The sequence below is a fragment of the Mobula hypostoma genome, chromosome 4, assembly GCF_963921235.1.
Source record: "Mobula hypostoma chromosome 4, sMobHyp1.1, whole genome shotgun sequence".
NCBI lineage: Eukaryota > Metazoa > Chordata > Chondrichthyes > Myliobatiformes > Myliobatidae > Mobula > Mobula hypostoma.
Genome location: NC_086100.1, coordinates 29,007,612 through 29,026,381, shown reverse-complemented (window position 1 = coordinate 29,026,381; position 18,770 = coordinate 29,007,612). Strand labels below are relative to the sequence as shown.

Genomic DNA, 18,770 nt, shown 5'->3' with positions numbered 1-18,770 from the left:
TGTTTTCTCCAATTGCCCACTTCTTTCATTTTGATCTCTAATCCAGTGCAGGAGAAGCGAGTGCCAGTTCCCACATACCCCCAGCTCCTCTCAGCAAAGTTCACCCTAAGCCACTCCACCACGTCCGGCAACAATTCTAAGTTGAGCAATGCCATTTTAAGGGACTAGTCAAAATGGTACATGACAGAATTGGATCACACTTTATGATTTACATGGACCTTCCAAAATTATGTGAACTTTTTGTGTGCAGCCATGCAAAAGCCCTGGAAATCTTGCTATTTATGAGCTGAATACTACCTTACAGGAAAAAATATACAGTATTTTTAATTCTAGATCAAATTGGCTCCAGTCTGCTACATGGCACTATTTTGGAGAGTGTTGTAATGCAAAGGTGAGTTTCTACACTGGACATTCTCCAATATGCTTACCAATAGAACTCTTCTACAACAGATGCTATAGCTTCTGTCATGCCTTGATACACCTAGAAAACAAGGATATTTATTTGAGAATGCTGTTTCTGGATTTCAGATTGGCATTCAGAACTATCATCCCACAGATCTTGGTGTGCAAACTCATACTCTTTGGTCTAAATACACCACTGTGCAACTGGGGGTTGGATTTCCTAAGCAACAGACCTCAGATAGTCAGGATGCACAACTGTTCCATCCTCCCCATCATCCTTAATACGAGTGCCCCCAGGGCTGCGTGCTGAGTCCACAACTGTATACCGTGCTCAGCACACACATGACGGCACAGCCAGACACCCAGCAATCACACTGGTAAGTTTGCCGATGACACGACTGTGACGGGGCTCACCACCAACAACGATGAGGTGGCCTACAGAGAAGAGGTGGAAGAGCTTGAGGCCTTCTTCCTCACCATCAACAAGACAAAGGAGATGGCTGTCGACTTCAAGAGAACTCACACCGCTCACACTCCTCTCTACACTGGTTACACAGCAGAGAAGCTGCGAGCAGTTTCAGACTCCTGGGAATACACATCTCGCCAACCGGTTATGTTTACAGAACACATCCCCTATAGACAAGAAAGGTCACCAACGCCTGTACTTTCTGAAGAGACTGAAGAGAGCTGGACTATGCACATCAATATTCATGACATTCTACAGATGCACAATTGTGAGCATCACAACATTTTGCATCACTGTCTGATATGGAAACTGCACTGCAGTGAACAGGAGGGTCTCTCCAACGGGTTGTTAAATCTGGCCAACACATCACTAGCACTAGTCTACCCACCCTGAAGGGCATACATACCGAAAGGTGCCAGAAAATGTGCAAGAGTATCACGAAGGATCCCACCCACCCTGCTCATGGACTGCTTGTCCCACTCCCAACAGGGAACGGGCTGTGCAGCTTCCACACCAAGACCATCAGACTTTCCCCAAGCCATCAGGCTGATCAATACCTCCACCCATTAACCCACCCCAACACAGTCCCCACCACTACTACTTTATAATTTCCTGTCAGAGCCACCCGAAGTACACTTTATGTACTTGTACTAATCAGTGTTTGTACAGTACTGTCCAAATGTCTTGGACACATACATGTTTAGCTAGGGTATTTAAGACTTTTGCATAGTACTGTATTTGTCAACGTGGAGTGGAGAGCAAGATTTTAAAGGATGTTGGGAACGGTGAGGGTAGAGGGCCTCTGGAGGGGTGTGGGACAGGTAGCAGAGAGGCAGTGCCGGGGGCAGGGGGAGGTGTGGGTGCTGATACATCAAGCCCTGAGACACCAAGCAAGGTCATTTCATTCCAAACAATTGGTTTATTGATTATTATAGAATGTCTCTCTTATGCTTTCCACTCCCTCCACTCTCCCTGCCCCTTTCCTATAAAATGACCCATATTAGAATCACATTTATCATCACACGTATACGTCATGAAATGTTTCTTGTGGCAGCAGTGCAGTGCAATACATAAAACTACTACCATGCTGTGCAAGTGTTAAGCACCCTAGCTATATATATGTGCCTAAGACTTTTGCACAGTATTGTATGTATATAAGCTAATCTTACATATTTATATTTATTGTGTCTTTTAATTGTGCTCTTTAAGCTGAATCAGGTCTGAAGTAACAATCAGTCAGCCAAATCAAGTCTGTATAATTATGGATCCACTCCTCTGTTGTCAGTGATCAATAATGTCATGTAGACAGTGTCACTGATGGTACCTGAACAGGCACTTTTTCATCGATAAACAGTTTACTCATGCCCAGTTTGGGGTTTACCATTTGTGGCGCATCTTAAATAAATAACTCACTCGATGTACTGTATGTGTCACTACGTTCCTTCCTTCAAAAATATGCTTTATTCACAATATATAATAAACACAATCTGTATGTTCTGTATATTGTTTGTGCCCTCAACTCAACACGTTCTTTTACAATGTGTCGGCGCCACTTATTGAAGAACGAACTTGTCAGGCGTCTTGAGATGCCGCTCAGTAGCAGGGCCTTACGCTGTGGTTCTCCCGAAATGAGATGGTGGCTCATTTGCAAGATGGATATAAAGGAGAGAGTAACTAAAGTACATGTTGGTCCTTTGAAGTACAGAATCAGAATCAGGTTTTATATCAGAAGGATGTTTTGCAAAATCTGTTGATTTTGCAGCAGCAGCACAATGCAGTAAATAATGATGGAAAAAAATTGAATTACGGTAAGTATATATAAATTAAATAAGCAGTGCAAAAATATTGCACCTTACAATGGTTACTCTGAGATTCAGTGCATCCCTCACCATGCACTCCAGCACCTCAGAATGCATTCATTTGTAGGTATGTCCTTACTTAAAAAACCAACAAGTTTTGAACAAACCTAAGTGCCTCCTTCACTGACTTGATGATGTTCCAAATCCATGACCTCCACCAGCTAAAAGGAAAAAGAACACTTTTCCCTATAGGTTACTCTCCATGCCACATACCCCCCTGACTTGAATGGTATGTGGCTTCACTGTTGTTGAATCCAAATCCTGGAACACCTCCCCTAACATCATTGTGGGGAGACCCACATCTCGAGAATCAGGTTTATTATCACTGATAAAAATCGTGAAAATTGCTGCTTTGTAACAGCAGTACAGAGCAAGACATAAAAATTACTATGTTAGAAAAGAGATGTTGCAAAAGACAAAATATGACTCAGTGAGCATAGACCATTACAGCATAGTACAGGCCCTTCGACCCATGAGCTTATGCCACCCTTTAACCTATTGTAGTGTTTATGGGTTCATGGACCATCCAGAAATCTGTTGGAGGAGGGGAAGAAGTTGTTCCCTTTCACTGGCAAGATGGCAATGGAGAGCGGGGACTTTTCATGTCCATCTCAAGGACTACATCAGTTCAAAACAGCAGCTCATTGACACCTTCTCGACAGCAATTAAGGACGGAGAATTAAGCATTGGCTCGGCTTGTAGTACAAAAGTGTCAACATGCAGACCTGGAAACAGTACATCCTAAACGGCCTTCAAAGCAAATGGCTTGCAAGGCCGTTTCAGAGAACAGCCCTGAGTCAATGTCGTTGCCGTGGGTCTTAAATCACATGTAGGCCAGACTCGATAAGGCTGGTAAAATTCCTTCCTGAAAGAACATTTGTGAACCAGATGGAATTTTATGAAAACTCAGTGGTTTCATGGTTAACAAAACCAGTACAAACCTTTTAATCCAGAGTTATTCAATTAAAGCTAATTTAAATTCCACAGTTGTGGTTCTGGGAGTTGGACTCTTATCTCCGGATCATAACAACAGACTTCATAAAAATATTGGTTTAAAAAAGAATGGAATTCCAGCGATGAGGTGAGATGAGAATGACTAGACTTAACGTCAATACAGCAATGTAACTGAAGTGCAGTAAGAATGTGAATTCAGAGGGAATGAAGGAAAAATTGTTGGACAGAGTGTTATCACGTCTTTAATAACAGGTTCATTTCAGGCCCAGGATACTACTGTTGAAATTCACTGGGGGCAGAGTCTTAGGCCCAATAATTTTCAACTGCTTTTCCACTCTCCGGTTAGAAGATCAGAGTGAAGCCTTTCGTGCAAGATTCGAGAATGGCTTCCACAGATTGAAAGAAAGCAAATGTAACACCACTTTTTAAGTAGGAAGTGAGAGGAAAAAAATCAGTAGTCGGGAAAATACTAGAACCTGTCATTAAGGATGTGGTAACAGGATACTTAGAAATAATAACAGGATAAAGCAATGTTGATACGGATCTATAAAAGAGAAATCATGTTTGATAAATCTCTAAGTCTTTTGATGTTATAACAGACAGGATAAGGGGGAAATCGCTGGATATGGTGTATTTGAATTCTCAAAAGGCTTTCGATAAGAGGTTATGCAAAAGATCATTAAACAAAATTAGAATACATTCTATTTATTGGAGGTAGTTTTCAAAGATGGTTAAAGTTTAGAAAATAGAGTAGGAATAAATGGGTCATTTTCAGGTAGGGGGATTGTGACTATGAAGTGCTGCAGGGCCCCAACTATTCACAACCCACATCAATGATTTAGATGAGGAGATTAAGCGCAATATATCCTATGTATGAAGAAAGAAACCCATGTCTGTATGTTAAGAGATTGCAGAGAGATTTCAAGAGTATTCAGAGAGATGGAATATAGCGTTAAAATGTATTTAGTAGACCAAGTAGAAAGCAGAGTATTTCCTCTATGTGAGATAATGAAAAATATTGGTGTTCCTTGGGACCTGGTGTCCTTGTATACACTGAAATTTATCATGCTAGTGCAGTAAGCACTTAAGGATATAAGCAATTTGTTACTTTTACTGCAAGAAAATTTTAGTATAAGACTGATGATGTTGCATTACACTTACATAGAGCTCCGTTAAGACGGCACTGAGAAATGGTGGATAAACTTAATGAGTATTTTGTGTCGGTCTTCACTGTGGAAGACATCAGCAGTGTGCCAGAAATTTGAGAGTGTCAGGGAGCAGGAATGAGTGTTGTTGCTATTACTGAAGAGAAGGTGCTTGGGAAGCTGAAAGGACAGCAGGTAGATAAGTCAACTGGACCAGATGGGCCGCACTCCAGGGCTCTGAAAGTGGAGGCAAAGAGATTGTGGATGCAATCTGGAGATACATGGATATAGCAGATATTAATTCAAACAAGAACCAGTCTTCAATTCAGGATGCTTGCAATTAGCCTTCAGTTCTTATTGTACATTGAAATTAAACTGGCCCTCCCTCAGACAAAGAGATTGCATATGCAACAGCCAGTTGTTAAGACAATGGGGTTATGTTGGCTGCCTGTCATTTCTGACAATGATGTAAAGAGCTGCATGGAGAAAAACCTTTGCAGGAGGAGTTTTGTCATGAAAAATCTGTTGTACTAAGGCAGTTCCACTCTCCCGGCCTCAAAAACCTTAGTCCAATGGTATGAAAAAGTGATGTGACTGAAGACTTCCTTGGCTGCAGCAGATAGGCATGCCCTTCGCTCTCCACAAAGCGTTGCAGCACAGCCTTCCTGAACTGGCTCTGCATGCTGGGGTAGGCATGTCCTTATCTCACCGGGGTTGGAGGTCCCCCGGCTACCTTCACCTGGTTTAGCCCGCCTGCTGGAGCAGTGTACCGAGGTGTGGCCACTGCCGCACGCAATCAGTTACCTGGAGCCACAGGTGAGAGCTGGATGGCAGGTGGGGACCCAAGGTGGACAATCTGCCCATGGGCGGAGCAGGACAAGCCTACCTACAGAGGTGCTAGCCCTCACTGGACACCCCATACACCCTAGTGGGCTTATGTTAATTGGCTTGTATCAAACCAGGCAACACAACTAAGTTGCACCATTGTGACTTGAGTTCAAGCTGGGAGACCAGATGGATATTGTCACTTAGCATATCAAACATGGTCACAGGTATAAGCAAGCAATAGTTTTTGTGTACTCAGAGACAGCCCTGACAACATTAATTTTGGGTGTCTGGCTCTCTATCATCAAAAGTATTTAGAATATTTGTGTTAATTAGTTTCTTCCAAAGCTGTTTGGACCCTCAGAGGTGTCCTATCAATTACAATGTGCTTCCATTACAAATCTCAAAGGAACCATATGTCAACACAAAGTATTGAAGTAAACAAAGTTATTGTAACTTTCAAAATTGTTTTGAGAAATGCTTTGAGAGTTTGGTGATAAAAAAAGATACATGTATCAGTTTGCTCTTTATCAAGTGCAGCTCGGCATTCAGTACTATAATCCCCTCAAAACTAATCAAGAGCTTCAAGACCTTGGCCTTGTTGTGGCAGTGAAGGAAACAAATGGAGATGAAGCTGGTTGATATAGAAGTCTTTTTTTCAGCAAAACAAGCAGGCATCATTGGAGAGACTCTTGGTAGAGGCCTCCCTGACCCAGTATTGCATGACATTTTATATGCAAAAGATCAAAGGTAATGGCAGGACAATTCTGTAATGACAATGTGTACACAATGCTTCATTTGGATTACATATAATAGTCAAACACCTAGATCTTCACACTCATACTCCAGATACCGAAAATGAATGTTAATCACCACTGTCTCTGGACAGCATTCATGCATATGCAGACATCTCAGGTCAACTGGGGTGTTTCTTGGTTTGCAATCTACTCCAGCCTGCAGCTCCAAGAACACCATTCATTTTAAACTTAATCTACAATCTACATTCAGGTCTGAAGACTGGCTGCTGTTGAAATTAAAACTTGCTATGTATCATAACTTCAGAATACGCCCCAACCAGCCTCAATGCCTCTCTGCGCAATTGGATCCTCAATTTTCACACTTGCAGACTTCAGTCAGTTCAAATTGGCAACAACATCTCCTCCACGATCTCCATCAGCACAGGTGCCCCACAAGGCTGTGTGCTTAGCCCCCTTCTCTGCCCGATTTATACTTATGACAGTGAGGCTAAGTTTGCTGATGACACCACTGTTGTTGGCTGAACCAAAGGTGGTGACGAATCAGCATATGGGAGGGAGACTGAAAATCTGTCTTAGTGGTGCCACAATCTGTCTCAGTGGCACTCACTCAATGTCAGGAAGACTACGGAGCTGATTATTGGCTTCAAGAGGAAGAAACCAGAAGTCCATGAGCCAGTCCCCATCGGGGGATCAGAGGTGAAGAGATTCAGTAACTAAAGTTATCGGTATTAACATTTCAGAGGATTTGTCCTCGGCCCAGCACACAAGTGCAATTACAAAGAAAGCATGGCAGTGCCTCTACTTCCTTAGAAGTCTGCAAAGATTTGACATGACATCTAAAACTTAGACAAACCTCTATAGATGTGTAGTGGAGAGTATAATGACTGGTTGCATCACAGTCTGCCCTTGGATGAAAAGTTCAACAAAAAGTAGTGGATACGGCCCAGTACATCATTCGTAAAATCCGCCCCATGATAAACTACACCTACATTGAGTGCCGTCATAGTCCTGTCTCCACCACGCAAGCCATGTTCTCTTCTCAGTGCTGCCATCAGGGAGAAGTTACAGGAGCCTCAAGGCCCACACTAGAGAGGTTCAATTATTATCCTTCAATCATCAGGCTCTCGAACCAGTGGGAATAACTTCATTCAACTTCAAGTGCCCATCATTAAACTGTTCCCACAAACTGTGGATTTGCTTTCAAAGACTTTTCATTTCATGTTCTCGACATTTATTGCTTATTTATTGTTATTATTCTTTTTTCCCCAGCCTGATGGATGCAGTCTTTCATTGATTCTATTGTAGCGATGTGCTACACACAGAGCTAGAAATAACGACACGCAGTCTGTAAGTTGCACTCGAGACTAGTTTATTCAAACTTCGCGGCACTGGTTTTTACGCAGTTCCGCTCCCGCCCTCTCCGGGAAAAAATGACGTCAGAGGTGCATTACAAAAGTCTCTACCCGCGTGCGGGCTTTCTCCCCTTGCTGGTGAAGAAGAAGGCCCAGCGCCATTTTGGGGCTGGCCTCTCTGCCAACGTGCACGCCATTTCGTGAGCCGGTTCGCCTGCGTAGAAAGTGGGTCACCACACTATCATGTTTCTTGGACACGGTATGCCTGCAACAAAACAAATTTCAGGGTTGTATATGGTGACATACATGCACTTTAATAATAAATTTACTTTGAACTTTTGATCTTTGTATTGAACCAGCTACTTTTACCTTTAATCATGAGAGTATAAAAATGTGACGTACCTTTGGGTTTGTGAGCCTCTGCCGAGAGTGTCTCCAGATTGATGCCTGCTTGTTGCGATGAATAAAGGCTCTATATCACCAGCTTCAGTATCTCTTCGGGGACTTCAACCACAATCACAACAACATTAGCAGTGATCTTTCAAGAATCACTAGATTCTGGAATAGTTTATAGCAAATTACAAATGTCACTCCACTCTTTAAAAAGGAAGCGTGGCAGAAGACGGGAAATTATAGGTCAGTTTGCCTGACTTCAGTGGTTGAGAAGCTGTTGGAGTCCATTATTAAGGATGAGGTTTTGGGGTACTTGGAGATGCATGTTAAAATAGGCTACAGTCAATATGATTTCCTTAAGAGGACAATCTGTCAAATCTGTTGGAATTCTTTTGAAGAAATATCAAGCAGGATAGACAATGGAGAGTAAGTGGATGATGTTTACTTGAAGTTCCAAAAGCATTTAACAAGGTGCCATGCATGAGACTGCTAAACAAGAGCCAGCTCATGGTATTATAGGAAAGATACTAGCATAGACAGAAAATTGGCTGACTGACAGGAGGTAAAGGGGGCCTTTTCTGGTTCTCTGCTGGTGACTAGTGGTGGTCTGTAAGGATGAGCTTTGACACTGCTTTTTTCACATTATATGTCAATGATTTGGATGACAAAATTGATGGCTTTGTGGCTAAATTGCAGATGGTACAAAGGTAAATGGAGAGGGAGGTAATTTTGAGGAAGCAGGGAGTTTTCAGAAGGACACACAGATTAGGAAAAAACATCAAAGATGTGGCAGATGGAATATGGTGCAGGGAAGTGTATGGTCATGCTTTTTGGTAGGTGGAAACTTCGGTAGACTGTTTTCTAAATGGGGACAAAATTTTTAAAAAATCAGAGGTGCAAAGGGACTTGGTAATCCACGTGTAGAACTCCCTAAAGGTTGGCTTGCAGGTTGAGTCAGTGGTATGGAAGGCAAATGCAATGTTAGCATTTATTTTGAGAGAAGTAGAATTAAAAGCAAAGATGTAATACTGAGGCTTTATAAAGCATTGGTCAGACTGCACTTGGAGTATTGTGAACAGCTTTGTGCTCCTTACCTAAGAAAGGATGTATTGGCATTGATGAAGATCCAGAGGAGGTTCACAAGAATGACCCCAGGAATGAAAGGGTTAACATAAGAGTAGTATTTAATGGCTCTGCACCTGTACTCGCTGAAGCTTAGAAGAATGAGTTGGGTGGGGGGGGGTGTGGAATCTCATTGAAATCTATTGAATAATGAAAAATCTAGACAGAGTAGATGTGGATGGAATGTTGCCTATAGCAGGTAAGTCTGGAACCAGAGGGCACAGCTTCAGATTAGAAGGATGTCCCTTTGGAACAGAAATAAGGAGGAACTTCTTTAGTCAGAGGGTAGTGAATCTATGGAAATCAATGCCACAGATGGCTATGGAAGCCAAGTCATTGGGTATATTTAAAGCACAGGTTGATAGGTTCTTAATTAGCAACGGGTTCAAAGGAGACGGGAAGAAAGCAGGAAAATGGGGTTGAATGGGATAATGAATCAGTCATGGTGGAATGGCAGTGCAGAGTCGATGGGCCAAGTGGTTTAACTCTGCTCCTGTGTCATGCAATCATAACTTATGAAACATGGTACACAGATTTGTTTTCCCAACATAATGAAGGACATACTTGGAATAGAGGGAGCTCCAATGATTCAACAGACTGATTTCTAGTATGGAGAGGTTTGTCCGATGAGAAAAGATTGGATCTGTTGTCTCCACACTTTAAAGCTGACAGCTGATCCCCTTGAAACAATTAAATTTCTTAAAGGGTTTGATTGGATTGATGTTTCTCCTGGCTTATTTGTCAGTGACCCCTGGTTCTAGTTAAAGTCTCAAAATATCAGGACTGAGATGAAAAGAAATTTCTTCAACTAAGAGGGCTGGGTATTCTTTGAATTCTCTACCCAACAGGGCTAAGGTTCTTTTGTGGCGCATAAACTCTTCTCAGGCTTCCAACCGGGTACAGGTGTCGATCTTAACTGACGATTCAATGACAAGCCCTGCCATCTTCATCAGGGATGATGTCTAGGCATGTCTAGTCCGTCACTCCTGATTGGTTAGTCCTCAACCAATCAGGTTTCTGCTGCCCCACCTTGCTTAAAATCATATTCCAGTTCTTACTTGGAGACCTTCATCTTTGCTAAAATTTTTATTCTCTAGTCTTACTTCAATGGCTTCCTTCACCAGATGGTTCCAAACGTCATTGGCGCAGCACGGTAGTTTTGTGCCGGTTATTGCAAATGCAACGTTTTACTACTGCTGAATTCTCTGGCTGACTCAAATGGACACACCTCCTATGCTCTTTGATGCGGCTTTCCACCGTGTGCCCCATGTGGCTGATATGCGCTGCTCCGCATTCACAGGGAATCATGTAAGCACCAGACACCCTGAGTCCCAAGTCATCTTTGACCAGCATAAGTTGGGATTTGAACTTCTTTATGGGTTTATGGATGGCATTAATACAGTATTTCTTCAGGATCTTGGTGATCCTTCCAGAAACCATGGAAGTATAGGGAACACCAGCAGAAGTGACAGATTCCTCCTCGTTGTTAGGTTTCCCGGTTTTTCCATCAGCCCTTATAAGGGCCTGAATGATTTCCTTGTAGCCAATTTATAGGAACGTCATGCATAATCATCTTAATTTGTTGTGGAGACTCTCCGGGTCCAAAATAGTTTTCCCACAGTTAATTGAAGTATGAAAAGCCACTGTACATTGGGAGGCTTTATGGTGACTGTTAATGTTGAGGTATCAGTCTGTGTGAGTGGGCTTCCAATAGATGCAGTGCCTGCCCGAGGGTCCCGTCCAGTTTCCATTGTATTAGAATGTCAAGGAATGGGAGGCAACCATTCTTCTCCATCTCCATCGTAAATTGAATGTTTGGATGTATGCTGTTCAGATGATCGTGGAATTGTTGTGCCTGGAGTCCATGGAGTACGAAGGTGTGATCGACGTAGCTGAGAAAGCATTTGGGTCATAAGGGTGATGAGATCAATGCCCTCTCACCAAAGTCCACCACAATGGAAACCTGCATCAAGGAGCACAGGAGGTGTATCTGTTTGGGTTACCCGGAGAAATCAGAGATGGCAGAACACTGCATTCACAATGACCACAGGATTGACTTCCATGGCACCAAACTATTGTGCTGCGCCAATAGCTTTCAGAACCACCTGGTGAAGGAAGCCATTGAAATAAGATTAGGGAATAAGAACTTTAACAAAGTCAAAGGTCTCATTCTAAGAAAGAGCTGGAATATGATTTTAAACAAGGTGGGACAGAGGAAACCTGGTTGGTTGAGGACTAACCAAACAGGAGGGACAGACAATGGGAGTTGAGTATATATACCACCAGACTAGAAGTGACTAAATATCATCCCTGATAAAGATGGTGGATTTTGTTATTGAAACATCAGTTAAAATCAACACCTGTACCTGGCTGGAAGCCCAAGAAGAGTTTATGCATCATACATGCCAGGAAAGCAAGAAGGAATGACTTCTTGTTCCTGGAGGAACAAAGCAACTCATTCAGTTGTGGATTATATTCAAGAGTAAGCCCTTCTGGGATATTAAGGAATTGAATGATATGGAGTTGGTGTAAGCAAAGTGGCTATCAGCTAGCCACTTTGTCTACACCATCTCCATGTCATTCTGAGGTAGAACTCTGCCATGACTGTGCAGACCACCCGTGAGTTGCCATATTTTCTGCCTCTGCTTCTATTACGTTTAAACTACCTACAAAGCAAAGTTTAAGAGTGTGATGGAATATTCTCCATTTGTGAGGCTGAGAGGCACTCCAATAGCAAAATATTGTCACCTCAGCCATTGCTTCAAACATTGAAATGTAACAAATACAAAGAAAGCCAGGGCATGCAGATTCCCCTACAAAGTATACATCATTGGAACTGGGATATTTATCAACTCTACTAAATATGGGATTTCCCTACCTAAGAGCACTATGGAAGTACCTTTACTCCACAGACTACTAATTCAAAATGAGGGCTCATCGTCATTTTCAAAAGGGAATAAGAAACCCTGGAGAGAAAAATGTGGTTTGCATTACTGGGGAAGCAGTTGTATCTGGAATCATCCACCTTGCCATTATACACACTGTTAAAAATTTTGGCTCATCTTAAAGTCTGTTGCTCATACTCTGTTCCATATTGATCATGAATAACTCATTCTTTTATATTAATCATGTGGATGTCAGGTGACGGCTGCAATTTTACATTCAGGTTGCTGTGGCCAGATAACTGCAGTAGTAGTGGTAGAGGAATGCATTATTGTGACTTGTCCTTTGTATTTATGAATTGGCCATTGAGTTGATACCTGATCTAAGGTCTGCTTACACTGGATAATTTGTATATCAGGTATCCATACCTGCAGTGGTTTGTGCACACATCAAACCATGGCATCAGAACCATTGTCTTTGGGTTCTTGAGGAAAATTGAAACAGAAATCTATTGTGTGGCTCCTTCCTTGGGTGTTTGTGACTTACTATGAACTCAAATTTGGTTTTCTAAATTTCAGCAGAATCCAGGGCGTATTCACAACTGTTCAACCTTTACAAAATACACACAATCCCTTCAAACCTCTATCCCGCTTTCAGATTATCTTTGTTTTTTGTTTCTCAACCACTCCTCTGCCTCTATTTCTCACTGCCTTGGTAAGGCTACCAGCATAATCAAAGACCCCACTCACCCCAGAGTTCTCTCCTCTCCTCTTAGCCATTGGGCAGAAAATACAAAAGGCTGAAATCACATACCACTAATCTCAAGGATTGGTTCTACCCCATTGTTGTAAGACTATTGAATGATTTGTTTAAAATGATAAGATGGCTTCTGGACCTCACAATCTACCTCTTTATAATCTTGCACCTTATTGTTCTCCGTTACTGTTACACTTTAATTTGCATTGTTTACTGTGCGCTACCTCAGTGCTCTGTGTAATGAATTGTTCCGTATGAAGAATATGCAAGATAAGTTTTTACTGACATGTTACAATAATAAACCAATTCCAATTCCTCCTTAAACAGAACTCCAAACAGTTCTTCTGCACCTAAACATTCTTTCACCTGGCTGAGCTCTTTCTCACATTGAAAACTTCTTCAACTTACTCTGGATCAAGGGATAATTATGGACACTTACATAGACTTGAGCTATGCCCCTCTAATTTCCTTGAGAAGAATGGGACAGTCTTTGTTTCATTCCTTCTTGAATCCTTCCTTTAACTCTTTTTGCATTACATCAATGACTACAATATACTACTTCCTGCACTCATACAGAACTTGAAAATGTCATTACCTCTTCTCCAATTTCCATAATGCTGTTAATGTCATTATACTCTAACTCTTTCCTTTCTGGAGTTCTCTACCTTCACCTCCGAGGATAGGATAGAAACAAGCATCCACTATAAGCCTTCAGATATCTTGACTTTATTTCCTCACACTGTACCTCCTGCAATGACTCCATTCCATAAATCCCTTCATCTTCACTGTGCTTACTCTGATGATGAAATTTTCTGCATAAGTAGATCTGAGATTATCTTCTTTCTTTCTGAATCCTGGCTTCTACCATAGTTTACAGAGCTATTGATCACATCTGTTCTCACATCCTCTTCTGAAGAGAGGAAGATTACAGCTGTCATGGTCATCATCAGATCCTACATTCAGTAGGTAATCCTTCACAATTTCCACCATCTTCATTGAGATTCTGCTGCCTCATGCAGCTTCCACTACCCTCCAGCATTTTGAAGGGACTGTTCCTGTTGCAACTCCCAGGGGTCTGCTCTTCTATTCCCACTTGCCAATCCCTTCCCACCATCTAGGGACCAAATAGCTTTCCTAAGCAAAGAAATCATTCATTTGCCTTTCTAGTAATGTATTGTATTCCATTCAGTGTTCAAAATGTGGTTTTGTCACCTTGGAGTAACCAAATACAGATTAGGTGATCTCTATGAGGAGCATAATGAAGAGCTCCAGAGCTCTCTAATACAAGTCACAATAATTCTCTGTCCCAATCCCACTCTGGCCTATCTGTCTGTGGTATCTACATTGATATATTAACACCCAAAGTAAGTTTGAGGAACAACACCTTATTATTTGTCTCAGAATGTTACCACCTTCCAGACTCAATATCAAGATCCACAATCTCAGATAATGCAGTTTCTAAATCTGAATCAGAACCGGCCAGTTCTGCTGTGAGTCATCAATCTGCGATATTGGGTTCAATTTTTCCTTTCTGCATCAGTGACACAGTACTCTAGCAGTTAACGCAATACTCAGTGCCAGTGATCATCGACCAGGACTTAATTCCCGCCACTGCCTGTAAGGAGTTTTTACATTTTTCCCCCCATTGACGGCATGGGTTTCCTCCAGGTGCTTCAATTTCCTCCCACGGTCCAAAGAACACTGAGTTGTGGGCATGCTATACTGGCACTGGAAGCGTGATAGCACTTGCAGGCTGCCCAACACAATCCTTGCTGATTTGAGTTGATGCAAACGATGCATTTCACTGTATGTTTCGATGTACATGTGATAAATAAAGCTAATCTTTATCTTTAAAATCTTTAAAGATCTTTAACCTTCAAGCACAGCCTGACCTGCTGACCATGTCCTATACTGCTGCATATCGCTACTCTCACACTTAACAGGTCTCATGAATTCTCTCCAACTGCCTCCATTAATCCATTGACGAGATGATCTTTACAATTTATCACCATGGCAAGCCCAGCCTCAACAGGCACTCTTTAGGTCAGGGGTAGGCAACCTTAAGCACAAATGATTTTCTAGCATGCGTTATTCATTAATTTGAGGCCAAACATAACTAGGTGTATTTAAATGGACAACTCCCATATTTCAAGTTTTTTTTATGGCATTTATCTGCCCACCGTCCGCTCATTAATACGCGATCTGGTCCAGAGGCAAAAAGGTTGCCGACCCCTGCTTTAAGTCGTATCCATCCCTTTTCTCTGCAACTTAAAGCTAACTTGTCTCCTCCCTTTCCCAGTAAAGATGAAAGGTCATTGACTCTTGCTTACCTTCCAGACAGGGGTTCCCTATCTTTTTTTATGCCATGGACCAATATCATTAAGCCAGTGGTCCATGGACCCCAGGCTAGGAACCTCTACGTTCCAGAGATGGTACCTCGCTTGTTGCGTGTTTCCATCATTTTCTGTTTTTATTCCAGATGATCAGATCTGCAGTGTTTTTCTTTATTTTAATCAAAATTTACATATATTTTATTTTATTTAGAGATATAACGTGGAACAGACTGTACCAGCCCAACGGGCCGTGCCTCTGAGCAACCTACCTATTTAGAGCATAGCCTAAAAACAGGACAATTTACAATGATTAATTAGCACACTAACTGGAACGCCTTTGAACTGTGGGAAGAAACTGGAGCACCTGGAGGAAACCCATGCACTCACGGGAAGGACATAAAACTCCCTACAGATGGCATCAGAATTGAACCCAAACGACGACACACCGAGCTGTAATAGTATCACGCTAACTGCTACACTACCATGCCTCACGTTTAGGTTGATTATCAAAAGCACAAAGGTATTAAAGGAGCTTTCAATATAATTTTTATAGCACTTATATTTGGTGTATACACCCTATCCTCATTACATGCGAGGGATACGTTCCTCGAAGTTGACTCATAATGTGAAATCGCATAATGTGAGTAATTATTTAAATGGAGAAAATAGGGATGCGTTCCGGAGGGCTTCCTAAATATGTTTTATCTGTAATTTATTCACATTTTCATACCAATACAACACAAAAGCAGTACTACAAGACAACATTTGTACTATATTTCATCAATTTAAGGTGATATTCAATGTAATAAATCATAGAAAGTTAACATCCGAAGGTGTACAGTACTCACCAACAGTGGCAGGTGTGTCCGCTCCGGGAGATGAGTGGTTGTGGTGTTGGGCAGCTTTACATGGATAAGGTGGATGGTTGTGGTCGTCAGGATCACATCACGCACAGCAAGGGGTGAAGGAAGACTCACAGAACTCTTAGAACTGCCGGCAGGTGTTACCGATTTGAATAAAGTAGTAAGGGTTGTTTGCTTGGCAGCATTTTGTTTTAAATTTGCTTGTAGGGAAGAAGGGTAGACGGCAGGGAGCGACTGAAATGCTGATTCCGTTCTAAACATGGGTCCATGTCCGTCGCCTTTTTTTGCCAAGTGTTCCGATTTCCACCATTCCCTCGCCATTGGTAAATTCCCAGGATTTTCAAAATTGTCTGTTGCTTGCAGCATCTGAGAGAGAGTTCGCGGTAAAAAAATACGCAAGCCTTTAATGTGGATCACACCTTGGTCGAGTGGTTGAATCAGCGATGTTGTGTTAAACGGCAGGAAACGCACTGTTACGTTAGAAGATTCAAAGATTCAAAAAACTTTATTGTCATTCTAACCGTACATCAGCTCTGCAGGGCAGAATGAGACAGTGTTTCCCAGGAGCAGGGCAATCATAACCTAACAAACACAACACTAAATAATAAACATAACAATAAATAGTAAAACACAACAGCCACATGTCAGTTAAAATCAAGTTATAAGTGTCCACTGCAAGTTAAAAGTGTCCAAAGCAGAGTCAGGTAGAGCAGCTATTTAGCAGTCTGACTGCCTGTGGGAGGAAGCTGTTTAGTAGCCTTGTGGTTTTAGTTTTGATGCTCCTGTAGCGATTGCCTGATGGCAGAAGAACAAACAGTTCATGGAGAGGGGGTGAGGGGTCTTTAATGACGTACCGTGTCTTTAATAAATGCTGTCCAAATGTTTAGGATGGGCTGGCGCATTATCAAGCAACAAAAGATCTTTAAAAGCAAGATTCTGTTCCCGGCAGTAATGTCCCAGAGCTGTGTTACCTTCAGCTGACACCGTGCTGTTTATAATTTCCAACTTTTTTTCAAGTGTTAAAGCGGTTCTCTGTCGCTCAGCTGACGGCCCAGGACATGACATTGGACACTTAGGAGGCATAGTTAAATATTTCATGCGCAATATCACTGCACCGTAGGTAAAACCAACAGAAGTTTAAGATCGCGCATCCACACCTTGCCAAAAGCAATGCGAGACTGGCGGGAGTGAGATTGTGAGGCGCACGCACCTGACTTGTATTGGCGGGAAAGCGGTGCTTCTCATCCCAACAGTGAGACTGTGAGGCGTGCGCACGTGACTTGTATTGGCGGGAAAGTGGTGCTTCTCATCCCAACAGTGAGACTGTGAGGCATGCGCACGTGACTTGTATTGGCGGGAAGACAGTGCTCCTCGCATAACCGTGAATTTTGGACACATGTAACGAGACTTTGGCAGAAATAGGTTCCTCGCATAACTGTGAATCCGCATAGTCTGAAGACGCATATAATGAGGATAGGGTGTAATTCTTATTCTGACTTCTGTCTCTTCCTTTCCAGTCCAGTCTATTGCCCTCCATAGATAGCATCTGACTTGATGAGTTCATCCAACATTTTGCTGTGTTGCTCAAGATTTCCAGCATCTGCCTTGTCTTTATACAGTACATGACAAAGTACAGAATACATTTATTATCAACGTTCATATATGTTGCTATATACTCATTTGGGATTCATTTTTTGCAGGCATTCACAGTAGAAAAGTACAAAAGAATCAATGAAAAACTACATAAAGACTGACAAAAAACAATGTGCAAAAGAAGACAAACTATGCAACTATAATAAATAAATAATAGAGGCAAACTTGTCATCTTTGAAAGTAGGTCCACAGTTTGTGGAATCAGTTCACAGTTGAGGAGCCTGATGATTGAAGGGCAGTAACTGTTCCTGAACCTGGTGGTGTGGGACCCAAGGCTCCTGAACCTCCTTTCTGATGGCGGCAGTGAGAAGAGAGCATTGCCTGGATGGTTGGGGTGCTTAATGAAGGCTGCTGCTTTCTTGTGGCAGCACCATGTACTTATGTTTTTGGCATTTAGCCTGAATTAAAACTAAACGGTGAAGGTCATTATCTAAACTCTGGAAGATGGGACATCTCAGATAATTGCAATGTACTGTCAAATTGATTGGAGAACAATGGGCAACCACAGAGCAGGGGTCGATTTCAACTGAATTCACTGATACCAACCTTAACACTCTCTAAATTCTAAACATCCCATGACCTTTAGCCCCACACAATTACAAATCTGTCCTGTCCAAAGACCTTTTTTCCTGAAGTTAATTTTTTCAGCCACCCTTTATGATGCCACCATCCTCCCCACGTCTGCCTCTACCATAAAGAACCAGCATCTTGGGGTGGGGGGGTTGCTTCCTGCAGCTTTTGGCAATTGTCAGAGACACAACCATCTTTCATGCTGCAGACGATTGCAGTCCCTCTCTTGTTTTTTCCTCATCCTCAGCTGATGTCATTCCTCCCCGTGGCCCTCCAGTTTTGGTTTGACGTGGCCCTATCCTGCAAGGTGAGGGGAAGAACTTAAAGAAGCCCAATACGTCAGCCTGCGCACAGCGGAGCCGTCATCGGGCGGCGGGCGAGGCTCAAACATCCCGGGGCTGCTGGTTGGATTACCGGCTGACGTCACTGTGAGTAC

At 42.3% G+C, this 18,770-nt stretch overlaps 1 protein-coding gene across 2 annotated transcripts in view; it reads left to right on the top strand.

Moving 5' to 3' along the window:
• The first annotated feature begins 18,602 nt into the window (after positions 1–18,602).
• Positions 18,603–18,770, top strand: part of rhbdd1 (rhomboid domain containing 1) — a 91,216-nt gene continuing 91,048 nt past the window's right edge. Inside the window, exon 1 of one of the 2 annotated variants that reach the window (XM_063045497.1) lies at positions 18,603–18,762. The gene's annotated coding sequence lies outside the window, so the exon portion shown is untranslated. The remainder of the gene's footprint in view (positions 18,763–18,770) is intronic. The other variant, XM_063045496.1, reaches the window with a different exon arrangement.